We start from the raw sequence: 13,895 nt of genomic DNA, 5'->3' as shown, positions 1-13,895 counted from the left end.
GCTGCTTTTAAAAAAGAGAGCAAATTCACATTATTTAAATATTTCCATCAAATTTTAGATATACCAAGCATTAGAGAAACATTTCTGCTGAAAAGTTAACTACTAGCCACATGCAATCTTGATATTATAGGTCATGTCTAATTGATTCAGACTAGTGAACTAAAATTGTTTTCAGGATTCACTAGGCATTCCAGTTTTGACCTTCATTCTTCAAGGCTGTAAGGATGAGCTACTGGGCACTGCACTCTTTAGAAAGCAGATTTATAAGCTTTACTTTCCTATCCTATGATCTAATGGTAAGGTACTCTATCATGGTCAATGCAGATTTTTTTTTTTCCTCAAGATAACTATTCAACAGAAAAACAAAATGTCTCTCTTTTGCTTGCTTTTACTATATCCTTGTCAAAAAGTTATTTGATCAAGCAGCAAATATTTATGGAGCACCTACCATGTGCAAGGGCCTGCATGGGGCATAAAAAAGAGACTGTGCAATGATATGAAAGAGATAATGACAGAAAATGGTTATACAATTCATCCCAGTTGATAAGCGCACTTTCTTAAGGATCTTCTGCTGAAATGCGGGCTTCATTAATTCCTCACCTCTTTGTACATGTATAAACCTTATTGCTTGGAGCACATTATTCTTTTTCTTTATTTTATGTTAATTAATCTTATCTCACCAATAAGATTTTAAGTGAAGGTGAGAGATCTTGGCCAATACGTTTCTGCAACTCCAGTAATTCCTGGCATAGTGGTGATCACATAATAGTTCTCCATAGTTATCTTAGTGAATTAATCTAATATTTAAGAATATATTTTCCAGATACCTTAGTCCACTCATTCTTTATTATAACCTTCATAGGCACAAGTAGAAGAAGGGGGAAAAGCTGAAATTAATTGTATCAACATCAATTACTAGTTCTGCACTCTTCTATCTAGTTCTGGACTCTTCTATCGGTCAGATGTTTACAGCAGATTATGTGAAAACTTATGAATAATTTAGGGCAATGAACAACATCTTTTCCTTGTGACAGGAGAATTTTGGTATGTTAATTGCAGTGTTTTGCCTTTTAAAAACTAGGTTACATCATTTTTGGTTCTAATGCCCACATAATGCATTACCTATTAATATGAAAAGTCAAAAATAATAATCTTGGATTTATATAATTTTCCCAAAAAATAAACTTAGAACATTATGTTCTGTGGGCCATGATATAATGTTTAATGAAGTCAGAGACACTGACTCTGTTTTCTTCCAACTACTACTACTTAAATTGCCTCTGACCTTCCAATTAAGGCTTTAAAGAGCCTTGCTATCCTTCTCTTCCTCTAATTCAGTGAACATCTCTTCTCACAGTTATAACTCTGCCATAAGGAATCTCAATCAGTGAATTATGGAACATGAATAAAAATTATTTTTAAATGACAGAATTCAATGAATTCAGTAGAAACTGGATGCAAATCATATGAATTCCTTCTATTTCATTTGCTTTAGTGTCCCCTTTGGGAATGTAAATCAATTCTCTAAACCTATGAATATTGAGAAGGGATGAACTCAAGTCAACTTTTCCTAAAAGGCTGTCTAGATAGTAGATAGAACATTAAATAGATTATCAGTTTTTAAAAGTTGTGACTTGGAAAAGCTTTCACTACATCGGAGTCTTAAGCTCCTGAAAACATGGCATAACTCTGTAGCCACCTGGTGGCAAGGGATGTTTATTACAGGTGTAATAAGTAGCACAAAGCATCAAAACCATGTGACAAAGATGAGAGTTCCAGTTCCATATTTCTTTCTTTTTTTTTTTTTTTTTTGTGACAGGGTCTCGCTCTGTTGCCCAGGCTAGAGTACAGTGGCCCAATCACAACCTACTGCAGCCTCAATATCCTGGGCTCAAGCAATCCTCCCACCTCAGCCACCTGAGTAGTTGGGACTACAGATACGTGCCACGATGCCTGGCTAATTTATTTTTTATTTTTTTTGCAGAGATGGCATTTTGCCATGTTGCCTAGGCTGGCCAGTCCCATATTTCTAAGCACTTAACAGGAGCTTCTCTTTGGAAAAGCTACTGTAAATATCAAAACCACCAAATCGGCATCTGCCTCTAACCATTTCCTTGGTTATCCATTTTTGGTTCTAATGCACACTTAATGCATTGCCTATTAATATGAAGAATAAAAAATAATGATCTTGGATTTATATAACATTCCCCCAAAATAAACTTAGAACTTTATGTTCTCTGGTGCATGATATCATAACACTTAATGAAGATAGAGTTGCTGGAAGTTGCTGTCACCTTACCTATTCCAGCTGATCTCCTATTACTGAGTATAACCCAGTAAGGCCACAGACCATCAGCCTTGCCTCATTCAACACTCATTGGTTTCCAAGCTTTTCATGAAGCTCCCCTACTCCAACACACACTTTGAGATACTCTTTCTCTTTCCCCCTCCAAATTCTAAATTCTATTCTGTTTTCAATGTTGAGCTCAAAAGCCACTTCTCACTTTCGGTCTCAATCTATTTGTGTTGTTATAAAGGAATATCTGAGGCTGGGTGATTTATTTGAAAAAGAGGTTCATTTGGCTTACAGTTCTGCAGGCTGTATAAGAAGCATGGTGCCAGCATCTGTATCTGGTGAAGGCCTCGGGCTGCTTCCACTCATGGTGGAAGGTGAAGGGGAGCTGGCATGTGCAGAGATCACATGGTGAGAGAGGAAGAAAAAGAGAGAGGGAGAAAGATGCCAGGATCATTTTAACAACCGGCTCCCATGGTGTCTAACAGAGCAAGAGCTCACTCACTACCATGAGGACAGCACCAAACCATTCATGAGGGATTTTACCTTATGACCCAAACTCCTCCCTTTAGGCTCCATCCTCAACATTGGGGATTAAATTTCAACGTGAGATTTGGAGGGTCAACCATCCAAACTATAAGTAGAGAATATTTTTAGAAAAGCACAGGCTGTACGAGAAGCGTAGTGCCAGCATCTGCTTCTGGTGAGGGCCTCAGGGTGCTTCCAATCATGGCAGAATACTAAGGGGAGCCGGTGCGTACAAAAGAGAAGGCGCGGGGAGGGAGGTGACGGGCTCTTTTGAACAACCAGCTGTCATGGAAATCAACAGAGCAGGAACTTATTTATTATGGTGAAGGTGGCACCAACTATTGAAATTTGGAGGTTTCATGTAAACCATATCCAAATATCTTTTTAAAGATAAACGTCAAGTTCATTATCCCGGGGCATGCCACTAAATAGCTGAAATTATCAATATGCACTGTCTTATCGAGCCCTATTTAGCATCTTCCATTACAATGCATGCTAATCTTGCCCTTTCTTCATTTGTGTTTCCCTAATTTGGCATCAGGGCTTTCTTTCCCTGAGTTAGCTTTTCAATGATAAGCTCTCAAATAAACATTTTCCCAAACAATTACTCTTTTTAATAATATACATTCTAGCTGTGCCTTTATTTGACAAATTTGGAGAAGATCCTAAAGTATCAGGAGTTTTTTTTTTTTTTTTAACATGCTAGAGATACTTGGTCATTTTTTTCCCCCCTTTTGGAATCAGAGGTTGCTGTTAGTCAATAACATAGAGATCTGTCTGTAAACTGAAATTTTATTTTACGCTTTAAAGGCACAAGGAGTGCCAGAACTCATCAAAATGAATTTTAAATGAAGAGAAGCATTATGAAGGAAACAATGTAAGGAAGCGGAGCTGCATTTAAATGTTAGCACATCAAGTAGCAAAATCAATTTCAAATATAATTTTTAAGTGTAAAGTGTAACAAAGATTAATTCATTTGTGCTTTTATATCTAGGAGAACATGATGTGTTTTGTCAAAATGAATTGGCAGAGATAAGTACATATCCAATTTTAGGGAAGCATTCTTGGTGGAAATCTAAAGATATAAAAATAATGAGTAATAATGGAAAGAGTCGTTCATTTATTCTTTCATCTGATATTTATTTAGCACATTTATTGGGCACTTGTGCACTACTAGTAAACATTGCTTCAACTATTAAAAGACAACTTTTGGGGTCAGGTGGGGTAGGTCATGCCCGTAATCCTAACACTTTGGGAGGCTGAGGCGGGCGGATCACATGAGTCCAGGAGTTCAAAACCAGCCTACTCTGTCTCTACTTAAAATACAAAAAACCTAACCAGGTGTGGTGGTGCATGCCTGTCATCCCAGCTACTCAGGAGGCTGAGGCACGAGAATCGCCTGAACCTGGGAGGCGGAGGCTGTGGTAACCTGCGATCATGCCACTGCACTCCAGCCTGGGCGACAGAGCAAGACTCTGTCTCAAAAAAAAAAAAAAAAAAAAAAAAAAAGACAACTTGTAGACTAAGACACCAATGGTTTAGACTATTTTAATTGCATTATAAATAAGACTATTTTGTTAAATACACAAACAGTATATAATATCTGTTTAAGTTCTTCGGGAAACAAATTATAGGAAGAGAGGAAAAGGAAATAGTATATGAAATATATGAAATAGAAAAAACTCAGAAACTTTGAAGTGTATACTGAATATTTCAGCCATAAACTCTCTTAACCTCCTGATCACAGGCACTTGAAAAAAAAGTCATTTTCTAGTCACACATTGTTTTCTGAAGATAAACATCAAGTTCATTATCCAGGAGCATGCCACTAAATAGCTGAAAGCATCAACATCCACTGTCTTATATAGCCTCATGTAAAAATAAAAAACATCTTTCAAGAGAAAATTTACAGGGTTTTGACATTGACTAAGTGGCTTCTGTATGCTAGAAACTTTAAGTGGGCTGTTTCATTTAATCACTCTGACAAACTTATTTTGTGTTGACTTGCATGTTATGGTTAAGGTAAGTAAGGCTTGGAGGAGTTTTAAGTAAATGTCAGTTATAATAATGACAATACTAGCAAGAAAACAATAGTTAACATTTGTTTAACATCTGGTATGTGGTAGGTACTTAATATCACCAGATTGACACAATAGAAACCTATAGGACTCAGGGGACTGTGGATAACTCACTTAAGCCCCTAGGCCTCATATGTTAAATATAGGTAATAATAACCACTGTCATTGGAAGTTGTGAAAATTAAAGGACACAGTTTGTACACTGCCCAGTAGTGCCTGGCATGGAGCAGATGCTCCATACATGATAGTTTATAATGATACTTAACATCTCTCTTGTTTGGTGGGAAATCTGATCACAGGTCCTTTGAATTTTTTTTAAACCCTATTAAGTTTACTGTGTCTATATTTGCTTCCCTTTCTAACTTCCATTAATAAAACCCTACTGCCTTTCCTCTCATTGTTAGCCAGTATTTAAAAATTACCTAAAATGCTGTGACCAAAACTTTTAGGTAATTGTTTCTGATTTGAACAAAGCCAGAGACAAATCTTCCCTGTACATCCGGAAGATTAACTAGCATTCCCTTATTGTGGAAAAGCGGAAATTCTCTCTTTGCTCTGCTTCCGACTTTTTTTTTTTTTACCAGGGGTTATAGGTAAGCCACATCTACTGGCAGATGTATTGCCTATTTTGGAGGAGATCTGGATAAATAAAATAGGCTTCCAAGCCTCTCTTTCCTCATCTGTCAAATGGTAGTAAAATTCAGCATTTATTGGATTATGAGTTTTTTTATTAATCATGCTTTTTATATAGTAGTTTCTCAGCAAATCTTAACTATTCCAATGAAACATACCTCCACAACAACTGGACAGCATCCTGTGGGGAAATGGGTGAGAACTAGATAGGAAATAGAAAAATAATTGGGAGAAGAGAGTTTCCAAAGGCACTGGATTTTGTTAATTTTGTATTTGATATCCCATTTTTCATAATTCTCAGCTCTGGTGTTTTTTTGTAATATTTCATTATCTCACTTCACTGCCACCACCAGAGAACTAATAGAAACATCTTTTATAAAACCCATATGTTCATTTTACCTCTCAGCATGTATTCCTACTCTGTAGCTTATCAGCAAAGTCAGTCAGACACTGAGACATCTGGGGAGACCATTTTTCAAATCTTCAATCCTCAGTTCTTAGCTTCCCTTTTTAATCTGCCGTGTGCTCTGTAGCAATGGAAAAACAGCTTGACAGGCTTGCTCTGTCTGGCTATATGACACATATTTCCCATTTCACCAAGAAATTTGCAAGCCCCCATCATTTATATAAATGCTTCCACAAAGTTTGCATTTGAGAACATTTTGTAGTCACTTTCAAAGAGTCTTGGCCTTTCAAGTGCAGTTTTTCCTGGTTTCCTCAGTCATTTCTATTCTTTCTCCCTCCCAGTGGTCCAGTCCTCTCTTGACCTGAAGTTCTAAAAGGTTGAACTTAATAGCATCCCCCATGCTCATTCTGCATGCTCACCTGACACGACTACTCATTAAAGTTTAAAACTATTTAGACATGCATTTAAGGGACCACCCTTTCATTGAGCCTTCTCAACCTAGAAAGGCTTGTTCTTCTCAGGCCACAATCCAATGCTTTCAGTTCAGAGAACACACTAATGCTGTTGCTGGCTTATATCTTTGTCTTTCACTTTCTCTTGCTTGTCTGCCCAGGAAAAGCCTTCCTTCTTCAAGTCCTAGCTCAACTGTAATCCTTTCTACAAAGCCTATCCTGTCACACTCTACCTCCACTCCAGCCTCTACAACAGTTATCTATTGGCATCTTATACCATAGCAGGGTGGTTGGCAAACAACAGACTGTTTTTGTATGGCCTACAAGGTAAGAATGATGTATATGTTTTTATACAGTTGAAAAATATTAAAAGATAAATAATATATCTTGATATGAGAAACTTATAGGAAATTCAAATTCCAGTGTTCATAAAATTTCATTGGAACCCAGACCCACTCATTCATTCATATGTTGTCTGTGGCTGTCTTCAAGCTACAATGGCAGAGCTGAGTAGTTGCAACAGAGCCTATATGGTTCCCATATCCAAAGTATTTATCATCTAGCTCTTTTCAAAAGTTTCACATCCCCTGATTCATTACCTTGTGACTCCAAGTGTAGTCCATGGAAATCTGGGAGCTGGTTAAAAATGCAGAATCTCAGGCCAGGTGCCATGGCTCATGCCTGTAATTCCAACACTTTGGGAGGCCGAGACAGGTGGATCACTTGAGGTCAGGAGTTTGAGACCATCCTTGCCAACATGGTAAAACCTCGTCTCTACTAAAAATACAAAAATTAGCCAGGCAAGGTGGTGCACGCCTGTAGTCCCAGCTACGTGGGAGACTGAGGCAGGAGGATCACCTGAACCCAGGAAGCAGAGTTTGCAGTGAGGTCAAGATCATGCCACTGCACTCCAGCCTGGGTGATAGAACAAGACTCCTCTGCCAAAAAAAAAAGAACAAAATGCAGAACTCAGATTCCTCCCCAGCCTGACTGCACTAGTCTAGCACTCATCATGTTGTCTTAAAATCGTCAATCTTTTAGCAGATGAAAAAACGGAAACATGACCAGGATAATAAAATGTATGAGTTATGGTAGATATATGGAATCTAAGGCAAATTTGGGTCATTGCAAAATAGCTGAGTGCAATTCCGTGTAATACATATAAAGTATAATGTAATATTAAAGCAGAAACAAGAAAGCTTAGCCAGGAGAATATATGAACTAAGAATTATATCACTTAGCAAGCTATTCATTTACTAACACCATATTTCAATTATATTCATATATATTCAATATATATATATTCCATATAGTCATATATTCAGGCAATATATTCATAGCATATTACATGTATTCATATATATAGTGTGAAATATAAGCCCTATTAGCAATAGTATTAAAACTGTATAAATTATGCTATAACTCATTTGACATACATTTGAGTTTGCTTATTTAATAAAGCATAGCAGTGATATAATTTGATTATCTGAGATCTTAAAATGTGAATGTGAACCTCTTGCTGCATGAAACAGAGCAAGTGAAACTTATTCAAAATTTTTGCTGGACTGTTCAATAATGCAAACGTGGTGTTAGGCATTTATAAGTTTCGCCTGCTTGTATAGATAACGTTACACTTAAAATCACAGCAGTAACTTTTACTGCTGTCAGTTATGAGTTGATAGCTCACATATACAACCCTTTGTTAAGGTCTTAGTTACTGAGACTTCTCATTTTTCACCAGGCTGCAATATTTACAGCTGCCACTGGGGGGAAGGTAGAAAAATATCCTTTGCAATTCAACAGTCAGAGAGCAACCATCACCAAAAATTATACAAATGATTTTTTCATAAATAATACCTATTTATTTATTCAGTTATCCAGTCAACAAATATTTATTAATTCATTGGTATAGCCTTGGTAGTGTGTTAGATGCTAAGAATACAATATTGAGCAAAAGCAATACTGTTCCTGACTTCATGGAGTTAATTAACATCTAGTGGAGGATATAGGAATCCTCAAGGAATCACAAAAATAAGTGTATAATTATCAACTGTAATAATTGCTATGATGGAAGGTACATGATGTTATCTATTAGGGTATATAACAGAATGCTCACCTTGTGTTAGGAGATATGGTGGGCAGGAAGTCTTCCCTGATCCCAGAAAAAAAAAATGACTTTGAGCTCGTGTTTTGATGGCTTATATAGGAGTTAACTGGTGTAACTGGTGATGTAAGTATTAGGAGAGATGGGGAACGCAAGTTAGTATTAACAACAGAAGGCACAATTTCTGGCAAGGCCCTGTGATCAGAGAGATCATGTGCTCAAGGAACTGAAAGTAGATCAGTGGGGCCTAACTATTCATGAGGGGGATGAGGGAATATATGATGCTGAAGAGGAGCCAGATCAGGTTGTCTTTTATAAACAGGTTGTCTTCCTAGGAGCAATAAGAATTGGGAGAATGGATTGGGGAGTGCAAATGTGTAATTGGGAGAACTAGTTAGAGGGTCATTCTAATACTAAAGAGATGATGGAAAGCCAAACTGGTATGATGTTTGTAGAAATGGAGTGAAGATATTTAGGAATTAAAACTGACTGGAGTTGACTGGAGTTAGTAATAAATTTATCACGGGGTATAAGGGAGAGGAAGCCATTCAAGGATGACTCAGTTTCTTGTTAATCCAACTATCTGAATAACAATGCAATTCCCTGTGATGCTAAGAAACTTGTAATGCATTGAGAGTACTTTCTTACACAATTAAAACCCTATGAAGTCACTGAGAATACTTTATGAAAGCACAAATAATTATATAGAGATTAATTTATGTATATATTTAATGGATATACCACACATATATGATTTGGTTTTCATATTTTAATAGATAACATTACACTAATACTAAAGTTCATTATTACTTTAGTATTAGTTTATTAGTATCTCTAAAGACTTGTTACGTGGACAACTGTACTTAGATCTACACAGTGGCAGTCTCGGAAAGGAATTGTTAGAAATTTTATGTACACAATGTACTACTTGTCTGGGCCATATGTTTAATTTGCTGGAGGAAAAATCATTTTTAAATAAGAGCAAAATGCAATTGAAACATGATGTAATATGCAAATAGTCACTTCACACAGCATATAAAAGCTTCCACACAATTAAAATGTCTGTATTTTATTTGAAAGATCTATGTTACGTTTAAATTAGAGTCATATGAACTGAAGCTAAGACTAATACACATTTTCAAATAGTGAAAAAAAATCAATATTCTTGTGTCGTAATCTCTTTAATCATAATATCCTCTTATAGGACATGTATTAATTTACTTGGTACAGTTGCTCAAGTCATACCTATATTTTATATTTAAGAAGATATTAATGTTTTGAAAATGTATAATTTAAAAAATCATTCTGATTTTTGAAAGACATATGTTGAAAACCAGAAAACATAATATAAAATTATTTTACTGTTGTTATCTAATATGGATGAACATGTAACTCTGAAACTACCTTGATAACGTTTGGCTACCTTCCTTTCCAAAACAAGGTAATTTTCACTTATTTCACGAAAGTTGCGGTATCTTAGAAAGGACGCATGCTAAACTATGTTGTTAGTCTTGCTGAATTTTGGCACAGACTATTGAGTGAAAAATTTGTGTGGCAGATAGTCTTAACAGTTATCAGTTGGCTAAGTTAGATTATTAATTACGATAATCAGTTCTTTAAGTACTTAGTTAATCCTATGTGTTTTGACTTCAACTGATAATTATAAAGGATCACTTAAATTTTTGATTAGCAAAAGCAAAAGCTGTGCAGAATGTGGAAATATAAAGCTCAGGTTTTCCTGGGCTTTGAATGTGTATGCTCATTTACTAAAATGCATTCCTGATTGAGTACCTCTCTTCTAGACATGCTGTTATTTTGTCATGATAATATTGATAGTTATTATTAAACCAATTAATGAATATATTATTGAATGCATATTATGTGCAATACACCATGTTAGTTCCTGTAAGTGATATAAAATGCATTTACTATACATAGAACAAATTATTGTTACTTAATGCACTCAATTCTCTGCTCCTTTCATAAGTTATTTTTTATTTTTTAGTTTTTGTGGGTACATAGCAGGTGTATATATTTACAGAATATGTTTGAGTTGTTGATACAGGCATTTGATTATACATTATTTACAACAACCAAATGAAGAACTGGTGAATAGTAAAATATATTTCATTTTTAAATCAAAGACGTGAAATTAAAATATTTGTGAATAAAACAGATAACTACAACAAACTGCAAAGTGAAATGATGGAATTGTCTATCAATGTAAGCAATATTTGCTATTTGTTATGGTCTATTTCTGTATTTCTGTTTTTCTTCTTCTTCTTTTTTTTTTTTTTTCTTTTTTTTGAGACAGGATCTTGCTTTATCACCCAGCATGGAATGTATGTAGTGGTGCAATCACAGATCACTGCACCCTTGACTTCCTGGGCTCAAGCAATTCTCCCACTTCAGCTTCCTGGATAGCTAGAACTACAGGTTTGCACTATCATGCCTGGCTAATTTTTAAATTTTTCGTAGAGATGGGAGTCTCACTATACTGCTCAGACTGGTCACGAACTCCTGGGCTCAAGCAATCCTCTCACCTTGACTTTTCAAACTGCTGGGATTACAGGCATGAGCCACCATGACCAGCCTATTTATGTTTTTCTTAAAGTAATTTGGTAACCTAGAGTAAATAACTTTGCAGTAGATACTCAGTTCTATATTAGAGAACTCATATGGAAAACAGATTCTGTTAATTGAACTTGCATTTATTTGTAGTAACAAAAAACCACATAATTGAAAGGTAAAAATTCCTAAATTGTTAATGTAAGTGTCAAGAGAGTGACAATTATAAATCATGTTTTGACAATGTAGAACCAATGTATGTGCACTGTTTCTTCATTACATTAACCTTTTAAGTGAATAACTTGAAATGTTGATGTGGTTTCACAGAAAAAAATAATGTTTACTTTTGATACTTACTGCTATTACAAACCTTATCCAACTCAGGAGAAGCACAGTTGTCCAACTGATTAATTTCACAGGAGACATTGAATACATTACCTAAATTGTTACTTTGACTGTGATATAAATATATACGTACATCTATATCACAGTAGAATAGGTAGCACAAGTAAGGCTTTACAGAAGGTATTACTAAGTTCAAATGATAGTGGAGACAAATTTCTTTTTAAGATTTATTGAATTATGTAGCTTAAAATAACCACAGATGGCTGGGCATAGTGGCTTATGTCTGTAATTCCAACAATTTGGGAGACCGAGGCTGTTAGATCACTTGAGGTCAGGAGTTCAAGACCAGCCTGACAAACATGGTGAAAGCCCCGTCTCTACTAAAAGTACAAAAATTAGCCGGGCGTGGTGGTGGGCGCCTGTAATCCCAGCTACCCAAGAGGCTGAGGCAGGAGAATCACTTGAACCCAGAAGGCGGAGGTTGCAGTGAGTTGAGATCACACCACTGCACTCCAGCCTGGGAGACAGAGCAAGATTCCATTTCAAAAATGGATAAATAAATAAAAATAAAAATAAAATAGCCAAAGAAATCACCAAGAACCCAGAGATTAAAAAAAAAAAAAAAACCCAAAGAATATCAGGCTGTGGATGTATACACATTATAACAAAACTCTTGGTACTCTTCTATTTACAGTAAGAATTAATATATTTAACACCAACATTATTTACTATAAATAATCAAGCTCCAAACTTCTATAATAAATATATTGTAGATATCTTTTTCATGTCATTGATATGCCCTGACAAAGACAGCCTTACAGAGAAGTGAAGTAGGCAAAGGCCTTACATACCTACATGATGAGATTTGAGACTTATTTTCCCCTTTAGCTCATCAAGGGATTCAGTTATGGGAACCACATTGTTAAACCATGCCTCCCTCTAGATGGGGTAGGACTTGTAAGGTATTGCCACATTATGACGAATTTGTGTATCAAATCTTCTCTAATTAATAGCTGGATAAGAGCAAAGTGTCAACAGGTGTATGTACAAAGAGGCCTGGGAGAGAAGCAAGGAGTACTCACTATAGAGTTGTGAATATTTGGCACATAGAGGTAGAAAAACAACATGGTAAGGACAGAATAGCATTGAAAAGAAGACAATAAAGATGAAATTGGTGAACTTCACATTCTAGTAAGGCTGACCTTGGTCTTTACTACCAGGCAAGGCTTACCATGCCAATGACATTTGTGAGATAGTCTTGTGTGAATGTTGTTTGAAGCCTGAGACTAGAAACTTACCTGCATGTCCAGGTTAACCTATTTCACCAACGCAGTGAAAATATCTGCAAGCAAACTTGGATCTTCACAAACACTTAGAATGAGTGACTTCCTGTGTTCTTTCAGGACTGCTGTGGGAGTTCTTTAAAATTTTACATTTTATACTTTTTGAATGTCCCTTATGATTTTTTCTCCCCCTCTGGAAAGCTGTTGATAGCATCAAGAACTCTTTTCAATACACATCAAAGAAAGTTACCTTTGCCATCATCTTAAGTGGTGAGTAGTTGAATAAAACAGAACAATTGGCTATTCTGACAAAGGGTACATTTTAATGCAGCCATTTTGATGCAACTGTCTTGATGTAAAATCACTGTTTTCTTATTTCTTTTATTTTTGATCATTAATAACATGTGCAGCAGACATTCCCAACCTTATTCTATCCCTATCCTCTTTCAAATTTTGACAGACTTCGACTTTTCACTTCTTTTATCTAATGTGTATATATTAATGTCATACTAAAAATTTTTGTTAAAATTTTACTGTCAAAAACGATTTAACCTATACCATTGTATCAGTTCTTCCTCCAAAACTATCATTCTAAAAACATTTTGTGGTATTAAATATTTGTATATGATTATGAGAACAATCAGAAATTTAATTGAGAAGTCCCTATGCAGTCTGGAGTCTAAAATAAGGAATCCAATTTAAATCCACCTTGTTTAACTTGTGATATATTTACCCAATCAAATAATCATGCTGTGGACATCTATAGAATGTAGAGTGTTCCATTATCCGGATCTGCGTTTTTCAGCATTTATAACGGATACTCCCTTTTGAGAAACAGAATTCTCTGCTCCCTTCCTCTCCTGCTGAGATTTTTAAGTGCATCCATTGAGAGTATTTTGAAGAGCTATGCTTTCTAAAATTTGTCATAGGAAACAACAGCTAGATTTCCTACACTCCAATCATGGATATAAGAGTTTATCACTGAAAGTAGGCTGGGCTTGGGGGCTCATGCCTGTAATCCCAGCACTTTGGGATGCCGAGGTGGGCGGATCACCTGAGGTCAGGAGTTCGAGACTAGCTTGCCCAACATGGTGAAACCCTGTCTCTACTAAAAATACAAAAATTAGCCTGGTGTGGTGGTGGGCACCTGTAATCCCAGCTACTGGGGAGGCTGAGGGGGGTCTGCATCATACATTACTTAGTAA

The 13,895-nt window shown here is 36.0% G+C and overlaps 1 protein-coding gene across 3 annotated transcripts in view; it reads right to left on the bottom strand.

Moving 5' to 3' along the window:
* Positions 1 to 13,895, bottom strand: part of HTR2C (5-hydroxytryptamine (serotonin) receptor 2C, G protein-coupled) — a 306,150-nt gene that overhangs the window by 268,217 nt on the left and 24,038 nt on the right. The window lies entirely within an intron of this gene.

The sequence above is a fragment of the Mandrillus leucophaeus genome, unplaced genomic scaffold (genome assembly GCF_000951045.1).
Source record: "Mandrillus leucophaeus isolate KB7577 unplaced genomic scaffold, Mleu.le_1.0 Scaffold1063, whole genome shotgun sequence".
NCBI lineage: Eukaryota > Metazoa > Chordata > Mammalia > Primates > Cercopithecidae > Mandrillus > Mandrillus leucophaeus.
The sequence above is the reverse complement of the archived record's forward strand: the minus strand, read 5'-3'. Positions and strand labels throughout refer to the sequence as shown.